The 14,611-nt window shown below is 37.5% G+C and overlaps 1 protein-coding gene across 2 annotated transcripts in view; it reads right to left on the reverse strand.

The window, feature by feature from the left end:
- Positions 1-14,611, reverse strand: part of LOC139124124 (uncharacterized) — a 276,954-nt gene that overhangs the window by 238,757 nt on the left and 23,586 nt on the right. For both annotated transcript variants that reach the window (XM_070690267.1, XM_070690268.1), the window contains exons 4-5: positions 12,872-12,970; positions 11,686-11,772 (exon numbers count right to left, since the gene is read on the reverse strand). The gene's annotated coding sequence lies outside the window, so the exon portion shown is untranslated. The remainder of the gene's footprint in view (positions 1-11,685; positions 11,773-12,871; positions 12,971-14,611) is intronic.

Below are 14,611 nucleotides of genomic sequence, written 5' to 3' on the forward strand. Positions count from 1 at the left end.
CGGTTCCAACACCAACTCAGCAAACGGAAACGGCTCCGCCGACTCCGACACCTCCGACGACTATCCTCTGGAATCCTACGGAACGGAGCCGCAGCGCAATATAGAGAAAATTACATTACCGACGAAGCATCCAGGGAGACAAGCTGCAGGGAAGCGACTAGCAGAATGGAACAGGCAGAACAAATGGAACAAACGAAAAGCAATGACTAATGATAGTATTACTGAAGCAAACTGTAGAAGTCTACCACCTACGACGAAAGAACAGTGTGCTAGCTGGTAAAATAAATGTTATCTTGTTTTAGGAATTATAAGAGTTTCATTGACTGCATTAGGGCTATATTTTGGACGTGTTCGGCATACACAGTGTCCCCTCCAGAAAGATGAGCCACTTCTGAAAGCAACAAAAACAGAGCCCGGAACGGTAGCGGCCCCTCCGGAATGCAACCAAGTCAAGGTCCCTCTACATTGTATGTGATGGATTAACTCCGTAAGGAATTCCGTAATTATTTTATTTTTCTGTTTTATATACTTGACAGCAATCATGGATACTAAAACAGTTGTAAACACAATGTACGATGGTATTGTAATCGCTGGACTTGCGATGGGATATCTAATGATCTCCAGCAAATTTCTGAAAATAGATATTGGCAATCCAAGTCGACCAAATTTGACTCGGTGGGTAAAAATAGGTGGAGCGACTGCTGCCGCGGTTGCGATTTCTTAACAGTCAATTAATATATTGTTCATTCAGATGCCATCGATGTGACTGGAAATTATGTTTCATCTGGCTCAGGTGAATACATACAGGGGAAAGTATCGGACTGTTTACAAATACTTCCCGTCCAGGATACAAAAGAAATAAGTGAAAAGGTCACCTATGATTTTAAAAACGGGGGCTCAATTTCCATGCCATTGAGAAAGGGTTCAGACCATATGAGTTCAATGCGTATTTGGATAACAGATCAGGATGGAAACATAGTTAATTTCAATAACTGGCCAACTAGCTTTTGTATTGAATTATTGTAGCTAACGCAGCATAAACCATCCCACGACCAATCCTCCAGCAATATAAATCATTTCATATTTCTTTTGCTCAGGACTGGGCTGATAATAATCTGAGAATTGCGCTAACGCTTGCGCTGGCCCTGACGCAGAGTTGGCTTGCGCCGCTGCTTCTTCAACTATTTCTGCATCTGTATCTCTTAATTCAGCTGCAGCATGCGCGTCCTTTGCTTGATTTTCTCTTTCCCAATCAGCTTGGAGTAATCTTTTTTCTGACCAGACATTTTTGTCATGTTCAAATTTTTCTAATGCTTTATCATGTCTAATTTTCTCTTCAATAAGAGCATCACCATTCCCAGAAAGCTTTTGTTCGATAATATTTCCTCCTGTGAATGCTGTTGCATTTAAAAGGTGCAATTCATGGACAAAATCTCGAGCTCGAAGATCTGAGTGATGTTAAAGTTAACAATAATACTAAGATAGCAGGTAATCATAATAAGGATTACGTCCTTCGATACAAGGACCGTAAAAAACTTTTTGTTTTATCGGCAGCAACAGCGCAGAAACACGAACACGCTGTAGAATTTTCCGAACTGAAAGACGTCGATGAGTCCATAATAGACGCTACAAAGGCTGCAAATGATCCTACTCCTTTTGCTCTGACATGGGATGGGGATAGTCAGAAATTCATGCCTTATAATGTACCGCGTAACATCTTAGATATATTGGATAGTGAAATTGCAGGAGGTGTTGCTGAACTGCCAGGAACTCCAAATGTGATTTATTTTGATAGCAATGTTAACAAATATAAATTGTCCGATTTTTGCCTTTATCTTAAGCCTAATAACCCATACATTACACTACTCGGTATACCGGTTCACCTTAAAATTAGTCCTCTTAATACAATAATGTCTTCAGATAATACACTAAGAAGGTGGATAAATAATGGTGAGAATTATTGTTCATATACAGCTAGAGGAGTTCCAGTAAGATTATTTTGGGACACAACTTTAAAGAAACTGGGTCTGAAAAGTGTGGGGGAGGGGACAGCTGAATTAAATTTACAGACTGCAAATCAACAGATGACTGATAATATGAAAATACTTCAACATGGTACAGTTTTTATCAAATGCATAAAATTAGCTACGGCAGACGAATTTGACGATTTAGTCGGAAATATCGCTATAAAAACAGATTCAATAACACCTTGCAATATTATCATAACCATTGATAAAGATAGAAAGGATTTAGATATTGTTGCTCGTAGTAGTCCTTCGGAAGAAAGTAACAACATTTCATTTGTTAAAAAAAATACAAATTACACTTTAGATATCAGTACTATTTATCTAAAACGTCTCATTTTGTTTGAAGTAATGGTCTTCCGACATATTTTAAGTTCGGAGGAAATTAATAAAATTTTATCTATCGGGTGAACAAGTTAACTCCTGAGTTCAGAAAAAAACCTACCGGAACGATTCTGTAGAAACTGTAGAATATCAGACCTCAGTCATGCCGTAGGAAAAAAATCACATCTTCACATACTTACATCAGCTGGACTCCGGTTCTGCTTCCGTTAGTGTGTGCTTCCGTCGACTGACTGCAACACAGAGTAAAAGCCCTTTATATAGACTAGTTTGATGGTGATCGTTCTGTAGGGATTCACTCGTAATTTCCCATGGAATTCCCCTTTATATAGACGAAGTTCGATCACGTACATGTCTATACATATTGTGTGTTTAGAAATAGGTCAGACAGCTGTGCGTGACGCGGCTGCGTGTATAGACATGTCAGTGCGGATACAAAAGGATTAGGGGAAATCCCCACTGAGTTCATAAATGGTCTATGCACTATCTGCTGTATATGACTCATCGTCATTTATGTGTCAGTGCCAGCTGTCGCATACGTGAGTTCATATACAGGTCAGGGTCACACTTCAGCTACAGGGAGAGGAATTTTTCCCTCTGTAGCTAAAATGGGGTCTTGTAAATATTCTTATGTCTCAGAAAGGAAGTTTTTCTAACTACTAATATCAACGCCTTAGCGGACAACCTCTGTAACAATAATAACAAGGAGTTTTGGAAGCGTGTTAATAGTAAAAAGAAGTCACCTCTATCATCAACCATTGATGGCTGTAATGGGCAACATGACATTGCTAATTTATGGCGTGACCATTTTGCAAGTCTGCTTTCCTCTGTCACGAACAACGGTAATGAGTGTTTTTTTGAAATATTCTATTTCGAGTGTTTCATTCGATGAGAATATGATTGTCACTCCAACTGCCATTACATATTCCATTGCAAAATTGGCCAGTGGTAAATCTGCTGGTCCAGATGGCATTACAGCTGAGCATTTAAAGTTTGCGCATGCACGCCTTCACGTTCTTCTCTCAGTGATGCTTACTGCAGCGCATATTCATGGTTACTTGCCATCTCGCATGATGGACACCACTTTGGTTCCACTTGCAAAGAATAAAAATGGTGACGTTACTTATTTGGGAATTATCGCCCTTATTGCTATTGCTACTGCAATTTCTAAGATGTATGAATTATTCATTCTTGATAAGTGTGATAGTCTACTGTACACAAGTGATCATCAATTTGGTTTTAAAGAACGTCACTCAACTGATATGTGTGTAATTTTTAGTAAAAGAAATAATTGATTTTTATAAGCGTCATAATACCCCTGTTTTCCTTTGTTTTCTTGATGCGACAAAAGCCTTCGATAAAGTGAACCATTGGACATTATTTCGCAAACTGATTGATAGAGGTATTCCGAATTTTATAGTTCGTATGTTGGTTTATTGGTATAGGCCTCAAGAATTTGCTGTAAGATGGGGTTCTGTTTTATCGAAACATTATAAAACATGTAATGGTGTGAGACAAGCAGGTATACTTTCTCCACGTCTTTTTTTCAGTTTCTGTTGATAAACTTAGTCATTTACTTGTAAAGAAAAATATCGGCTGCTTCCTCAGTGGAAAGTGCATGAATCACCTGTTATATACTGATGATATAGTACCGATTTGTCCTAGTGTAAAGGGTATCAACAACCTATTGAATATTTGTACTCAATATGCTAATGACCATGATATTGTCTTTAATGCTTTGAAATCTAAGTGTCTTGCCATTTTGCCAAATATGCTTAATATTTGTAAGATTCTGCATGTGTACTTGTATGACAAAGAGCTTTCTTTTGTAGATAAGCATTCTTATCTTGGTGTCATTTTCAACTGCAATGGCGATGATAATGATGATATTGAGCGTCAAATGAGGTTGTTTTATGCCAGAGCTAACATGTTAATCCGTGAGTTTTGGAACTGTTCGTACTCTGTCAAAACGAGACTTTTTATAACATATTGTACTTCTATGTACTGCTCACATCTTTGGAGTAAGTTCACAAATCAGTGTATGAATAATGTTCGCGTTGCTTATAACAACGGTGTTAAAATCTGTTTGGTATTGACAGAAGATTAAGTATCTCGAACACTTTTGTTCAGAGCAACATTTTGACTTTCGAAAGTAAACAGCGCACTTTACGCTCGAAATTTTATATGAGGCTGATGAATGGTGAAAATTCTCTTATTAGTGCTGCTATCAATACATATATTATGTGTGGTAGCCTGTTCTGGAAAAGATGGTTTTCCGACTGCTTTTAAAGTTTTCTCTGTCTGGCAGTTTTAATTTCCATCATGATTTAGTGTTTTTATAGTTTTTTTTTGTAGTTCATCAGTCCCCCGTTTTTTCTGTATGTTTTTTGGTGTATGAGCTGGTTCTTGAAATAAATAAATAAATAAATTAATAAATAACATCTCCGTGCACGTTGTTTTGTCATGCCAAGGGTACAACTTACAAAACTTCACAGCAGTCATAAAGTATGCAATAATTCATGTCATAATGTCTTATTTGATGTGTCCAATATTCTCTGATAAATATCAATACATGTCGAGTCATCAGTAGTCAATTTCACATATCTTTATTTTTTTTTAAATGAGGGTATGGTAGTTCTCTTTTTAGCGCCTGTCTGCCTTTCTTTCTAAGACATTATAGGGATTGAAGCTAAGACAGTATCCGTTGAGAAGACAAGCAAGCATCTTAACTTCGAAACACCACTTGACTTGCTTGGCTTGCATGTACTGGAACATACAGCTATGGCCTTTGAATTTGACCATAGCCTCATCAATCGACAGCCAGAAAAATGAAAAACCGAGGTCAAGATGAGGAACATATGATCACAGTTGGGGTCACCGGCAAGCATTTCCAGTTCATTATCATTGAAATGAAAACACTCTTTGGCACTACTTTTATGATTCCCGGTACTTGTAATCTGTCACCAGTTGATCCGTTTACATCTGGCATGGTGTGAATTCCGATCAAAATATTCACTGCTATGAACGCCCGCTTTTCAACAAAAAAAGGTTACATTATAGCAGCACGCGGGTCAGCACCATTTATACTGAGTTGACCCGTTGCGTAGTGGCTGGTTTCATCCACCAGTCGTTGAAGGAAAGAAGGCAGAATTAACAGTAAAAATAATCTTAACGGCTGAGCTCCATTATTGGGCTCTTCCGGTTTTAGTTTGCTGTCCTCTGACTCAAGCTCTTGCCGTAGCACTGCATCGATCTCGTCTACGTCGATGTTACTGACTGTTTCAAAGACTGGGAGGCGAGGTTAACAGGAAAAATAATCAAATGGCTGGCCTCCGACGCGTAAACGACCATTAGGTTAAGCGACCAGAAAATTTGGAAGAATGCAAAAAAATTTCCTACGCAAGTTTAACGGGTGCTTCCGGTTATAGTTCACCGTCATCAGTCTAGAGTATAACCGGAAGCACCCGTACCATAGCATTTCATCAATGTTGCTAACGTCGATGATACTCAATGTTTCTACGTCTGGAAAGCCTGACCAAATTACTTAAGTGTTTTCCTAGTGATAAACATTGCATGGGAAATTGATAAGGGCATATCAAAGTTGGTCTCCCGCACAGATTGACGTCCAACTGCCAGTCCATCGCGACGCAGGAAGTTGACAAGCAGTTACGGGGCAAGGTCATCAGACAGAATTAACCTATTCTACTTTGAGAATTGCCTCCCCCTCGGAAATCTAGGTGCATATGGAAAACCCCATTCGGAACGGTGATCACTTGTATTTGAAACGGCCACTTAAACTCAGCAAATGCATTGTGACATAAGTTCAGGCCTTCGCTTAGCTAAGACGTAGTCTGTCTGAGACTTTAACGATGGAAAGGCAAAAAGCCCAGTTTTCGCCCATCTAGAGGGTATATTCGTTTTATGCGATCGTCATATCAGTTATGCTGTTTGATTTTTAGGTATTTAAGATTGGCCGTGGATTATATAACAGTCAATACTGTACACTTTCGTACTCGGGACTTAAAACACGTCCATCTCCACCTACCTTGGACCATGTGTCCCCTTCAGTTTTCTCCTTGGAAAATGTCTTAGAAATGTTTGAACTCGGCAGTCATTTGCACCTGACATCTTTAATTACGCCTTTAATAACATTACGTACAACTTCTTTACAAATGTATATAAATATTTCTCTGTCAGTTTGCGGTGCTCACTCACTGCTGCATGCAGTAACATAATACGCTCTAAAAATTATCCTAAACCGAAACTTGAGAAATTCGGAAAATTAACAAAAGCAATTCGATCAGATGAAAGTCTTAAAAGCAAATATGAACATTTTATAAGGGGCGATGTGATGAGAAACTAAATATATATTTTACATGTAAACTGGCTCGTCTATGCACATGGGTGTGTAATACGTCCCTGACCTACATGTATGGGATGACCTTTGAGTTGCGTCCTATTCCTCGGTTGGAGTTGCGGTAACGTAACTTAAGCCGGCCGCAAATGAGAGAAATTAGCTGAGCAAAAATCCTCACGAGGAAAATTGCTCAGCAAACTTCTCCCCGTGTGCGGTTGATTTTTTGCGCGTTGCATCACTCTTTTGCGCGTTGAGTAAAATATCCAACATGTTTGATATTTTTTTCCTCGCGAGGAAAATTACTCACCGTGTGCGCTCGACTGAGTAATTTTACTCACGACTTTCTACCTACGGGCATGCGTGTCACATGACAGTACAAAATAGCTGCCCCCATGGAAAACGATAGTTATATAGCTCGATCTTGATGAGTCATGACTCAAAAATTATGCTTAGAGGGCACACTGCATAAATAGTTCAAATCATATGTATTCGAGGAAATGTGTCTCATTATGAGGGACAATTAATATGATCGAACTTGAAAATTGTGGAGACCATTTTTATTCTATGGATTAGCTTAGGCTCGTAGTAAAGTATGATACAATTACCTATATAATGTCTACATGTGGGTATATCACATAGAACAGAGCTGCATTAGGGACAAGTCATTTTCTTAAGCAGGGGAGGGGGGGATGTGAATAATTATTGTACACACCAATTGGTTTCTGATTCAAATTGACATTTCGGCCAATTGTTTAAAAAATTAATTTTTATTAAAATGATAGAAGCCATACCTAATTATTACTTCCTGCAAACATGCTTTTCCTTCTCTCCACCCACCCTTACTTGATTAATCAAAAAGGCGAAACATTCAGATTTTATCCTGATCTTTATGAGATAAATATAAAAAAATTATATGCTAAAATTCATGATTGTTTTTTTCCTATTTCTTTTTCTGTTTATGTTCCCCTTTTTCTGAAAATCACATAATTGCCTATGAATGCCACAGTATCGAAATGAAAGGCGCCACACAACAATAAGATATTGGCACCATTTAGCATTTTGTAACAGGTGACGAAGAGCTTCGCCGCCATAATAAAATTAAAAAGAAAAAGTGACCCCTCCCCACCGAAGATACTTACCTGCCCCTGTTATGCTAATTACCATGTCGCTGTGCCTTTATTATTATTCAAATTATTTTGTGACGGTCTTCGCATATGTTTAATCAGCTTATAAGTTTCCTCGTGCGGCGCACGCTTCGTGAGGGTGTCCCCCTTGTTGAAAACATATCCCAAGATGCCTCACTAAATCAGTGGCCTTTCTGTACGCAAAAACGAACTTGCCAAAACTAACACGCAATAAAAAGATCCATTGATCTAATTTAAATATCTGCTAAACATTGAAAAGGGATTACATTATGTTAAAATGACATTTGATCGTGATTTTCGTGTATTTAGCCTACGGTTACTCTGATCGCTCGAGCATACTTGGGAATCTACACACAACCGTACACAGATTTTCGACAGAATTTATATATAAACGGGGTTGCATAAAGTAAGGTTGGAAAGTTACTATCTCACCCCGATAGAAACCGAGAAATTCTGGGTGTACTAAACTGTATGTTTATCAACATAAAAGTCGCACAAGCGTGGCACGACGAGACTAGCAAATAAGGGAATTTTACGGGAGAGGAACTTTCAATCTCCGGAGCGGAGTTATATGTTTAACTTGAAAGAACACAAATATGCGAATCTCCCATTTATACCTGTTTTTCCAAGCTCCGTCCGCATCGCTACAAGTGCATGTTCTTTTTGTCCCTATTCTTAAAATCGGGTGATCTAACGTCGTATAAGGCGGGATAACTTGACCACATTTCAACTTATTTATCCCCAATAACTGCATCAGCTATATAAGGGAGCCGTCATTATTTACGGCCTGGGGGTCGGAGGAATTGCTTTCGAAACTCCAAAATTTCGAGTAACCCCCCCTGCCAACCATGACGTGTTTGAGTAACCCCCCTCTCTGCTACAGAAAATTTGAGTGACCCCCCCCCCCCCCCAAAAAATTGGGAAAGTTAAATATCTATACAGTAAAATGGATTGCTGCTGCGACAGACCCTGTACAGACCCTGATTAAACCCTGTGGTATAGGTCTTTGTCGGAAGGAGGTTCCAATTGCTGTGGCAGGGGCTGATGTACAGGTCTGTATCCAGTGCTCTGGTGACATGCAGTTATTTTGTAGGATTTTTTTCAAGAGGGGGAAGATGTGGTGTGAAAGCACCACAAGAGACCGCATGAGTGGTCGCGGGGGAGGTCAGGAGGGGGGTGTCCCCCTCCTGCCATTGGAGCTTTGAAAAACAGAGATTAAAATGGTGTTATTTGATGGCATTTGGGGAGTATTTTTTTCGTATAAAAAACTCAAAGGAAAATAAATCTGAGACAGTATTCCAAACTTATATTTCAGTTCACTGATTTCAACTATATTTTTGAAACCGAAAAAATAGCGACAGACATACATTATTCACATTTATTATTTATTATTATTTCCTGCAATAAAAGATGGGTTTGTTGTCAAGGCATTCAACTGGTTTTAAACTTTATAGCATCAGAATAAGCTTGCTTTACACATTTTCCCCTATCGGTAACCTATACAATGTAGAATATAGAAAGCAGACGTTTCTCATTAATGATCAGGCAAATATATCAATCTTTAATCAGGAAATACTGAAAAATGTACTCAGTACTAGCCTCTAACATAAGGCTTGCCACGTCGAATAGCTGATCATTCTCGTCTGAAGATCACAATAACGTGAAACACATAGTGTAATGAGATTTTAGTTTCTACTTGAAACCACCTGTATTATGATTTATATATATAATATATATATATATATATATATATATATATATATATATATATATATATATATATATATATATATATATATATATATATATATTATGTGTGTGTGTGTACACAAATCCGGGTATGAATATACATATCTATACTATTATTGTTGTATTAATTCGTAACTCAACTAAATGCTTCAATACATGTCAACAAAATTGAGTAGCCCCCCCCCCTTTCTTGTTCTCCACTTTTGAGCAACCCCCCTTGTAGCTTTCGATTTTTTGAGTGACCCCCCCCCTCAGATTCCTCCGACCCCCCCAGGCCATAAATAATGATGGCTCCCTAACTATCGTTTTCCATGGGTGCAGCCATTTTGTACTGTCATGTGATTCCACGCATGCGCGTAGGTAGAAAGTCGTGAGTAAAATTACTCAGTCGAGCGCACACGGTGAGTAATTTTCCTCGCGAGGAAAAAAATATCAAACATGTTGGATATTTTACTCAACGCGCAAAAAATCGACCGCACACAAAGAGAAGTTTGCTGAGCAATTTTCCTCGCGAGGATTTTTGCTCAGCTAATTTCTCTCATGTGCGGCCGGCTTTACGAGCCCAAACACAAACAGTGCCCAAAGAATAAAACCCTTCATGGCATGATCAAATCTTGCCGTCTGCAGACATATAAACTGAACATCACACAAGAGTTTTTTTTGAAAAAGCAATTATCATTCATCATGAGTAATAGTACTTCTGTCTCTCCAACGAAGATTTACGGCTTTAGACAAAACATGCAAAACAGGATTTTCCAGCATGATGGTGAGAAGTGAAGACCATGGTACGTTTTCTCGCTGCTCACTTTAGTAGAGCCCCCCATTTCACTTGACGGGAATAGCTTCACGTTGTTTCAATTATTTTTCCTATCTTAACCGAGTTCAATAACTGGTCATGTTGGTTTCTAGCAACATAACAGATGTTGTTCACAAACAAACCTTACCGTATGCATTCATGAACATCACTCAAATAGCAAATGCGAGTTGTGATTCAAAGGCGTCGGGTGGTAATTTTTTATTTGAAAGTTAAGCAATTACTGAAGTCTGAGAAATCCCTCTGTTGTTCCTGATTTCAAATGCTACCTTGAATAAAAGGAGTGATCCATGCTGTGTTCGGTATTTGGATTTTATACGTCAATAGGACTGAAACAATGTATCCACTAATCAACTTGTCATGGAGAAAACGATGTATCAATTAGTAAACTGGTCATGGAGAAACAATGTATCAATTAATCAGCTCGTCGGGTTATTGAAGTGCTACAGTGCGTTCACATGTCTTTGTTGACTGAGACTACAGCTGCACCAATGCGGTGCTAACGCAGAGCTAAGGCTGCTCCAGCGCCGCGTTAGCGCAGTGCTAGCGCAGCGTTAGTGCATTCGAAAACTATTCTTGACCTGTACTATATGCCCCGGGTCTCTACACTGATAGATGTCTAGTGAGTTGTGGGTAGACACACCATCCTTAAAGTAAGTATATGGACCATAAATTTAAGTATACCGGTACAACTTTGAAAATTAGTTTAACATATCTGACTTGTCATTCGAAAACACTCCATGACAAAAAGAGCGAGTTATTGATTTTCCATATTTTTGTCAACAGCACGTTTACTTAAATGAAATACTGGTACTTTGTTTGCAGCAAATGATGCACCTTCACATCAAATTCTGATATGATAAATGCAACTCCCTTAAATATAGGTGTAAAAGTACCAAAACCTAAATCATAAGAAAAAATATAAATAAAGAAATTCTTGAGATGATAACGAAATACTGAGGTTATCAAACATTCCAAAAAAATTCAAGTACCAATAATGATCTACTGCGTCAGATTAGCTTCCTATCTACAAACGAATATTAATCTATTCAGTATAATGAGATGTTTGCTTCCAAATTGGAGGTGATTTGAATGAACAGCAATTTTAGCCCATAAGCAGTATTGTGCCACTGACAAAATTTAAAAACAAACAGATATGTCGTGTGCGTTAGAGTTACATTGTGCCTCATGTTGATTTGCTATTCCCCAATTTTTGATGGGTGCAGGGTACTGATTTCAATCCTTTTAACTTACTTTGCCATAAGGGTTGTTTCCGCTCTATCACCAACATCTCTTTAGCTTGGCTTTGTAATACTTCACGTAGAGAAATACGTCGTCTCCCTAGTTGAAAAAATATGAAAAATCCTATGATCTGCCTTCAAAAAATGTTACATTACATAACGGCACTTAAAGTAACATAGCTGGATCACTTTGTCTCTGCATCAAAAACTATGAAAAATGTAAATTTTCACCTTCTTTTTCATGTCAAGTTTATAAATGATTAGTTTGAGGTTAACACAACGAATACTTATGTAAAAGGATAATTTTTGAAAGTCTGAAAACGTTGAAACAGTTTATCATGTATTTTTAAATGCCTTTAATTGCAAAAAATTTGCACAGCATGTGCACAACCACATTTTTCAAGTTACCGCACACCCATTTTTACATGAAATCTAATTTCCTTATAAAGATGAACTCACTGAGATGTAGAAATGTACCTCTAAGATGCTTGATGTCGACAGCAAAAAGATCACTTGCAAATCATGTTTTTTTTCTCTAGATCTACGTTCCATCTTAGACAGTCAAGACACAGGAAGGGAAGCTGCGGTATTTCCTTTGAACGAACTACGCTGGAATAAATTACGTTCGATTTGCATACCCATGGATAAACAAATCACATTACCATCAAACTCTCGTACAATCTCGCAAAACATGCTTGCAGGCCTTACATTCAGTATGTCCTAAACACACCTTTTGCATGGCAGAGAATAATCCCATTCAGAAGGAATGCAATGTTTCTTTGTCGCATCTAGGAATAAATCAATCTTTAGGACAAGGGAATGGGACTTCAATCTAAAAGATAACTCTATGCTGAAAATAAGTTCAATGAAGTTTTTTAACTGCAAACTACCGGATGTCCAGCAGCGGCTATCGCCCAGTTGATCATTATGCAAAAATTGATTCACACGTTTAATTATTCCAAAAGAGATCGCTCGTCGCTTCTTCACAGTTCTTTTGTTCTTTGTGGTAGCTTCCCATCCTCTTTCTAGACTGTCTATGGTTCCATTGTTTTTTAATTGTATTATTCTTGATGGGACTTCGAAATCATCAACATGATATTTTACAAGGCACCCCTTTCACAAGTTCTGCACTCGTCATGAACTCTTATAATGGCGACCAACATTTCAACATGTTGTGCTGATCAAGCTAATATTCCTACCTGGTTGAGGAGATAATGATTGATGAGTAGATGCATCTTTAAAAATGCCTATGTCATCATCACTTGAATCTCCATAAGGAGGTGACATAGCTGGTGCATCTGCAAGAAAAACAACAGTCAATGACAAGCTGTAGTCAATTTTACCAATGAATATGCATGTGCAGCAGGTGCTGTCTCGGGGTCTATTGGTCTATCTTGATCATAGAGTACAACTGTATAACAAAGGGAAGGCCACAGCATAACACAAACCTATTTAATAAGGTTGACGTCAAGCTCTAGATTTAGTTTGTTCCTGTTTAAAGAGATAAGAATGTGGGATATTTGATATCGATAACAGACACCACTATATTGACTATAATTTACAAACTGTCCAATACTGTCAACTCTCCTTAAAGATATACACTGGTCAAAGCTGCCCTCTGTAAAACAAAAATCCTCCACCCTGGTGCATCTACAAATCAAATATAATTGAAACTTGCACATTCTCTGTGACAAACATGTCAAAAAACTACCGTTTTCAAATTAAAACAAAACTGTGTCCATTCAATCACAACTGAACAGACAAACCAAACAACTGATAGAACTAAAAAGTATGGTCAAAATGAGACAAGCGACCTAACGGCCGAATTAGCTCCGCTGTGTTTATGTAGAGAATAACTATTTTTGACACATGTTGATGAAGAAGGTGGAAATCTTTGAAAGATCATTTCAATGGCCAGAATATTTCAAATTGGATCATCCCTAAGAACATGTCAACAAAAGCTATCTGACGAGAAGTTTTTTGAGAATGAAATTTTCTGATAAAAAATGGCAAAAATTGCCCCCCAAAATAAAAATTGCAGATTTCACTATAATTTCAATACATCATATATTAACATAATCCCTTGTAACCTGTATACCAAATATCAAAGCTATTTACTTGCAGTTTTTGAGAAACAAACTTTTTGACCAAAACGGCAAAATTGTCCCAAAATTACAAAATTGCAGATTTCACCATAATTTCAATATATCACATTAGTTCATCTGTAGAAACTGCATATCAAATTCCAAAGCTATCAGACCAGTACTTTTTGAGAAACACATTTTTTGACCAAAATGAAAAAAAATGCCCCAAAATACAAATTGCAGACTTCATCATAATTTAAATATATCATTTAGATTATCTGTAGGAACATGTGTACTAAATTTCCAAGGTATCAGATGAGTAGTTTTGGAAATACACATTCTTTTACCAAAAATGGCAAAAAATTGCCCCAAAATTAAAAAATTACATATTGCATCAGAAATTCAATCTTTATTTCCAAGTTTATCTGTAGAAACCTGTACACCAAATTTTAAAGTTATCAGAACAGTACTTTTTTGAGAAACACAGTTGTTGACGAAAAATGGCAATAATTTTATTATCCCAAAATACAAAATAAATTCATTAAGTTCATCTGTAGGAATCTGTATACAAAATTTCCAAGCTATCAGATGAGTAGTTTTGGAAATACACATTTTTGACCAAAAAATAGCATCAATTGCCCAAAAAATACAAAATTACAGATTTCATCAGAAATTCAATATACATTACTTATTTCATTTATAGAAACCTGTATACCGAATTTCAAAGCTATCAGACCAGTACTTTTTGAGAAACACATTTTTTGACCAAAAATAGCAAAAATTGCCCTAGTAATGCAATTTGCATATTTCTGCACAATTTGAACAAATCTGAAATAGATCATCCCTAGGGATCTA

Source organism: Ptychodera flava (assembly GCF_041260155.1).
Source record: "Ptychodera flava strain L36383 chromosome 23 unlocalized genomic scaffold, AS_Pfla_20210202 Scaffold_23__1_contigs__length_28996876_pilon, whole genome shotgun sequence".
Lineage (NCBI taxonomy): Eukaryota > Metazoa > Hemichordata > Enteropneusta > Ptychoderidae > Ptychodera > Ptychodera flava.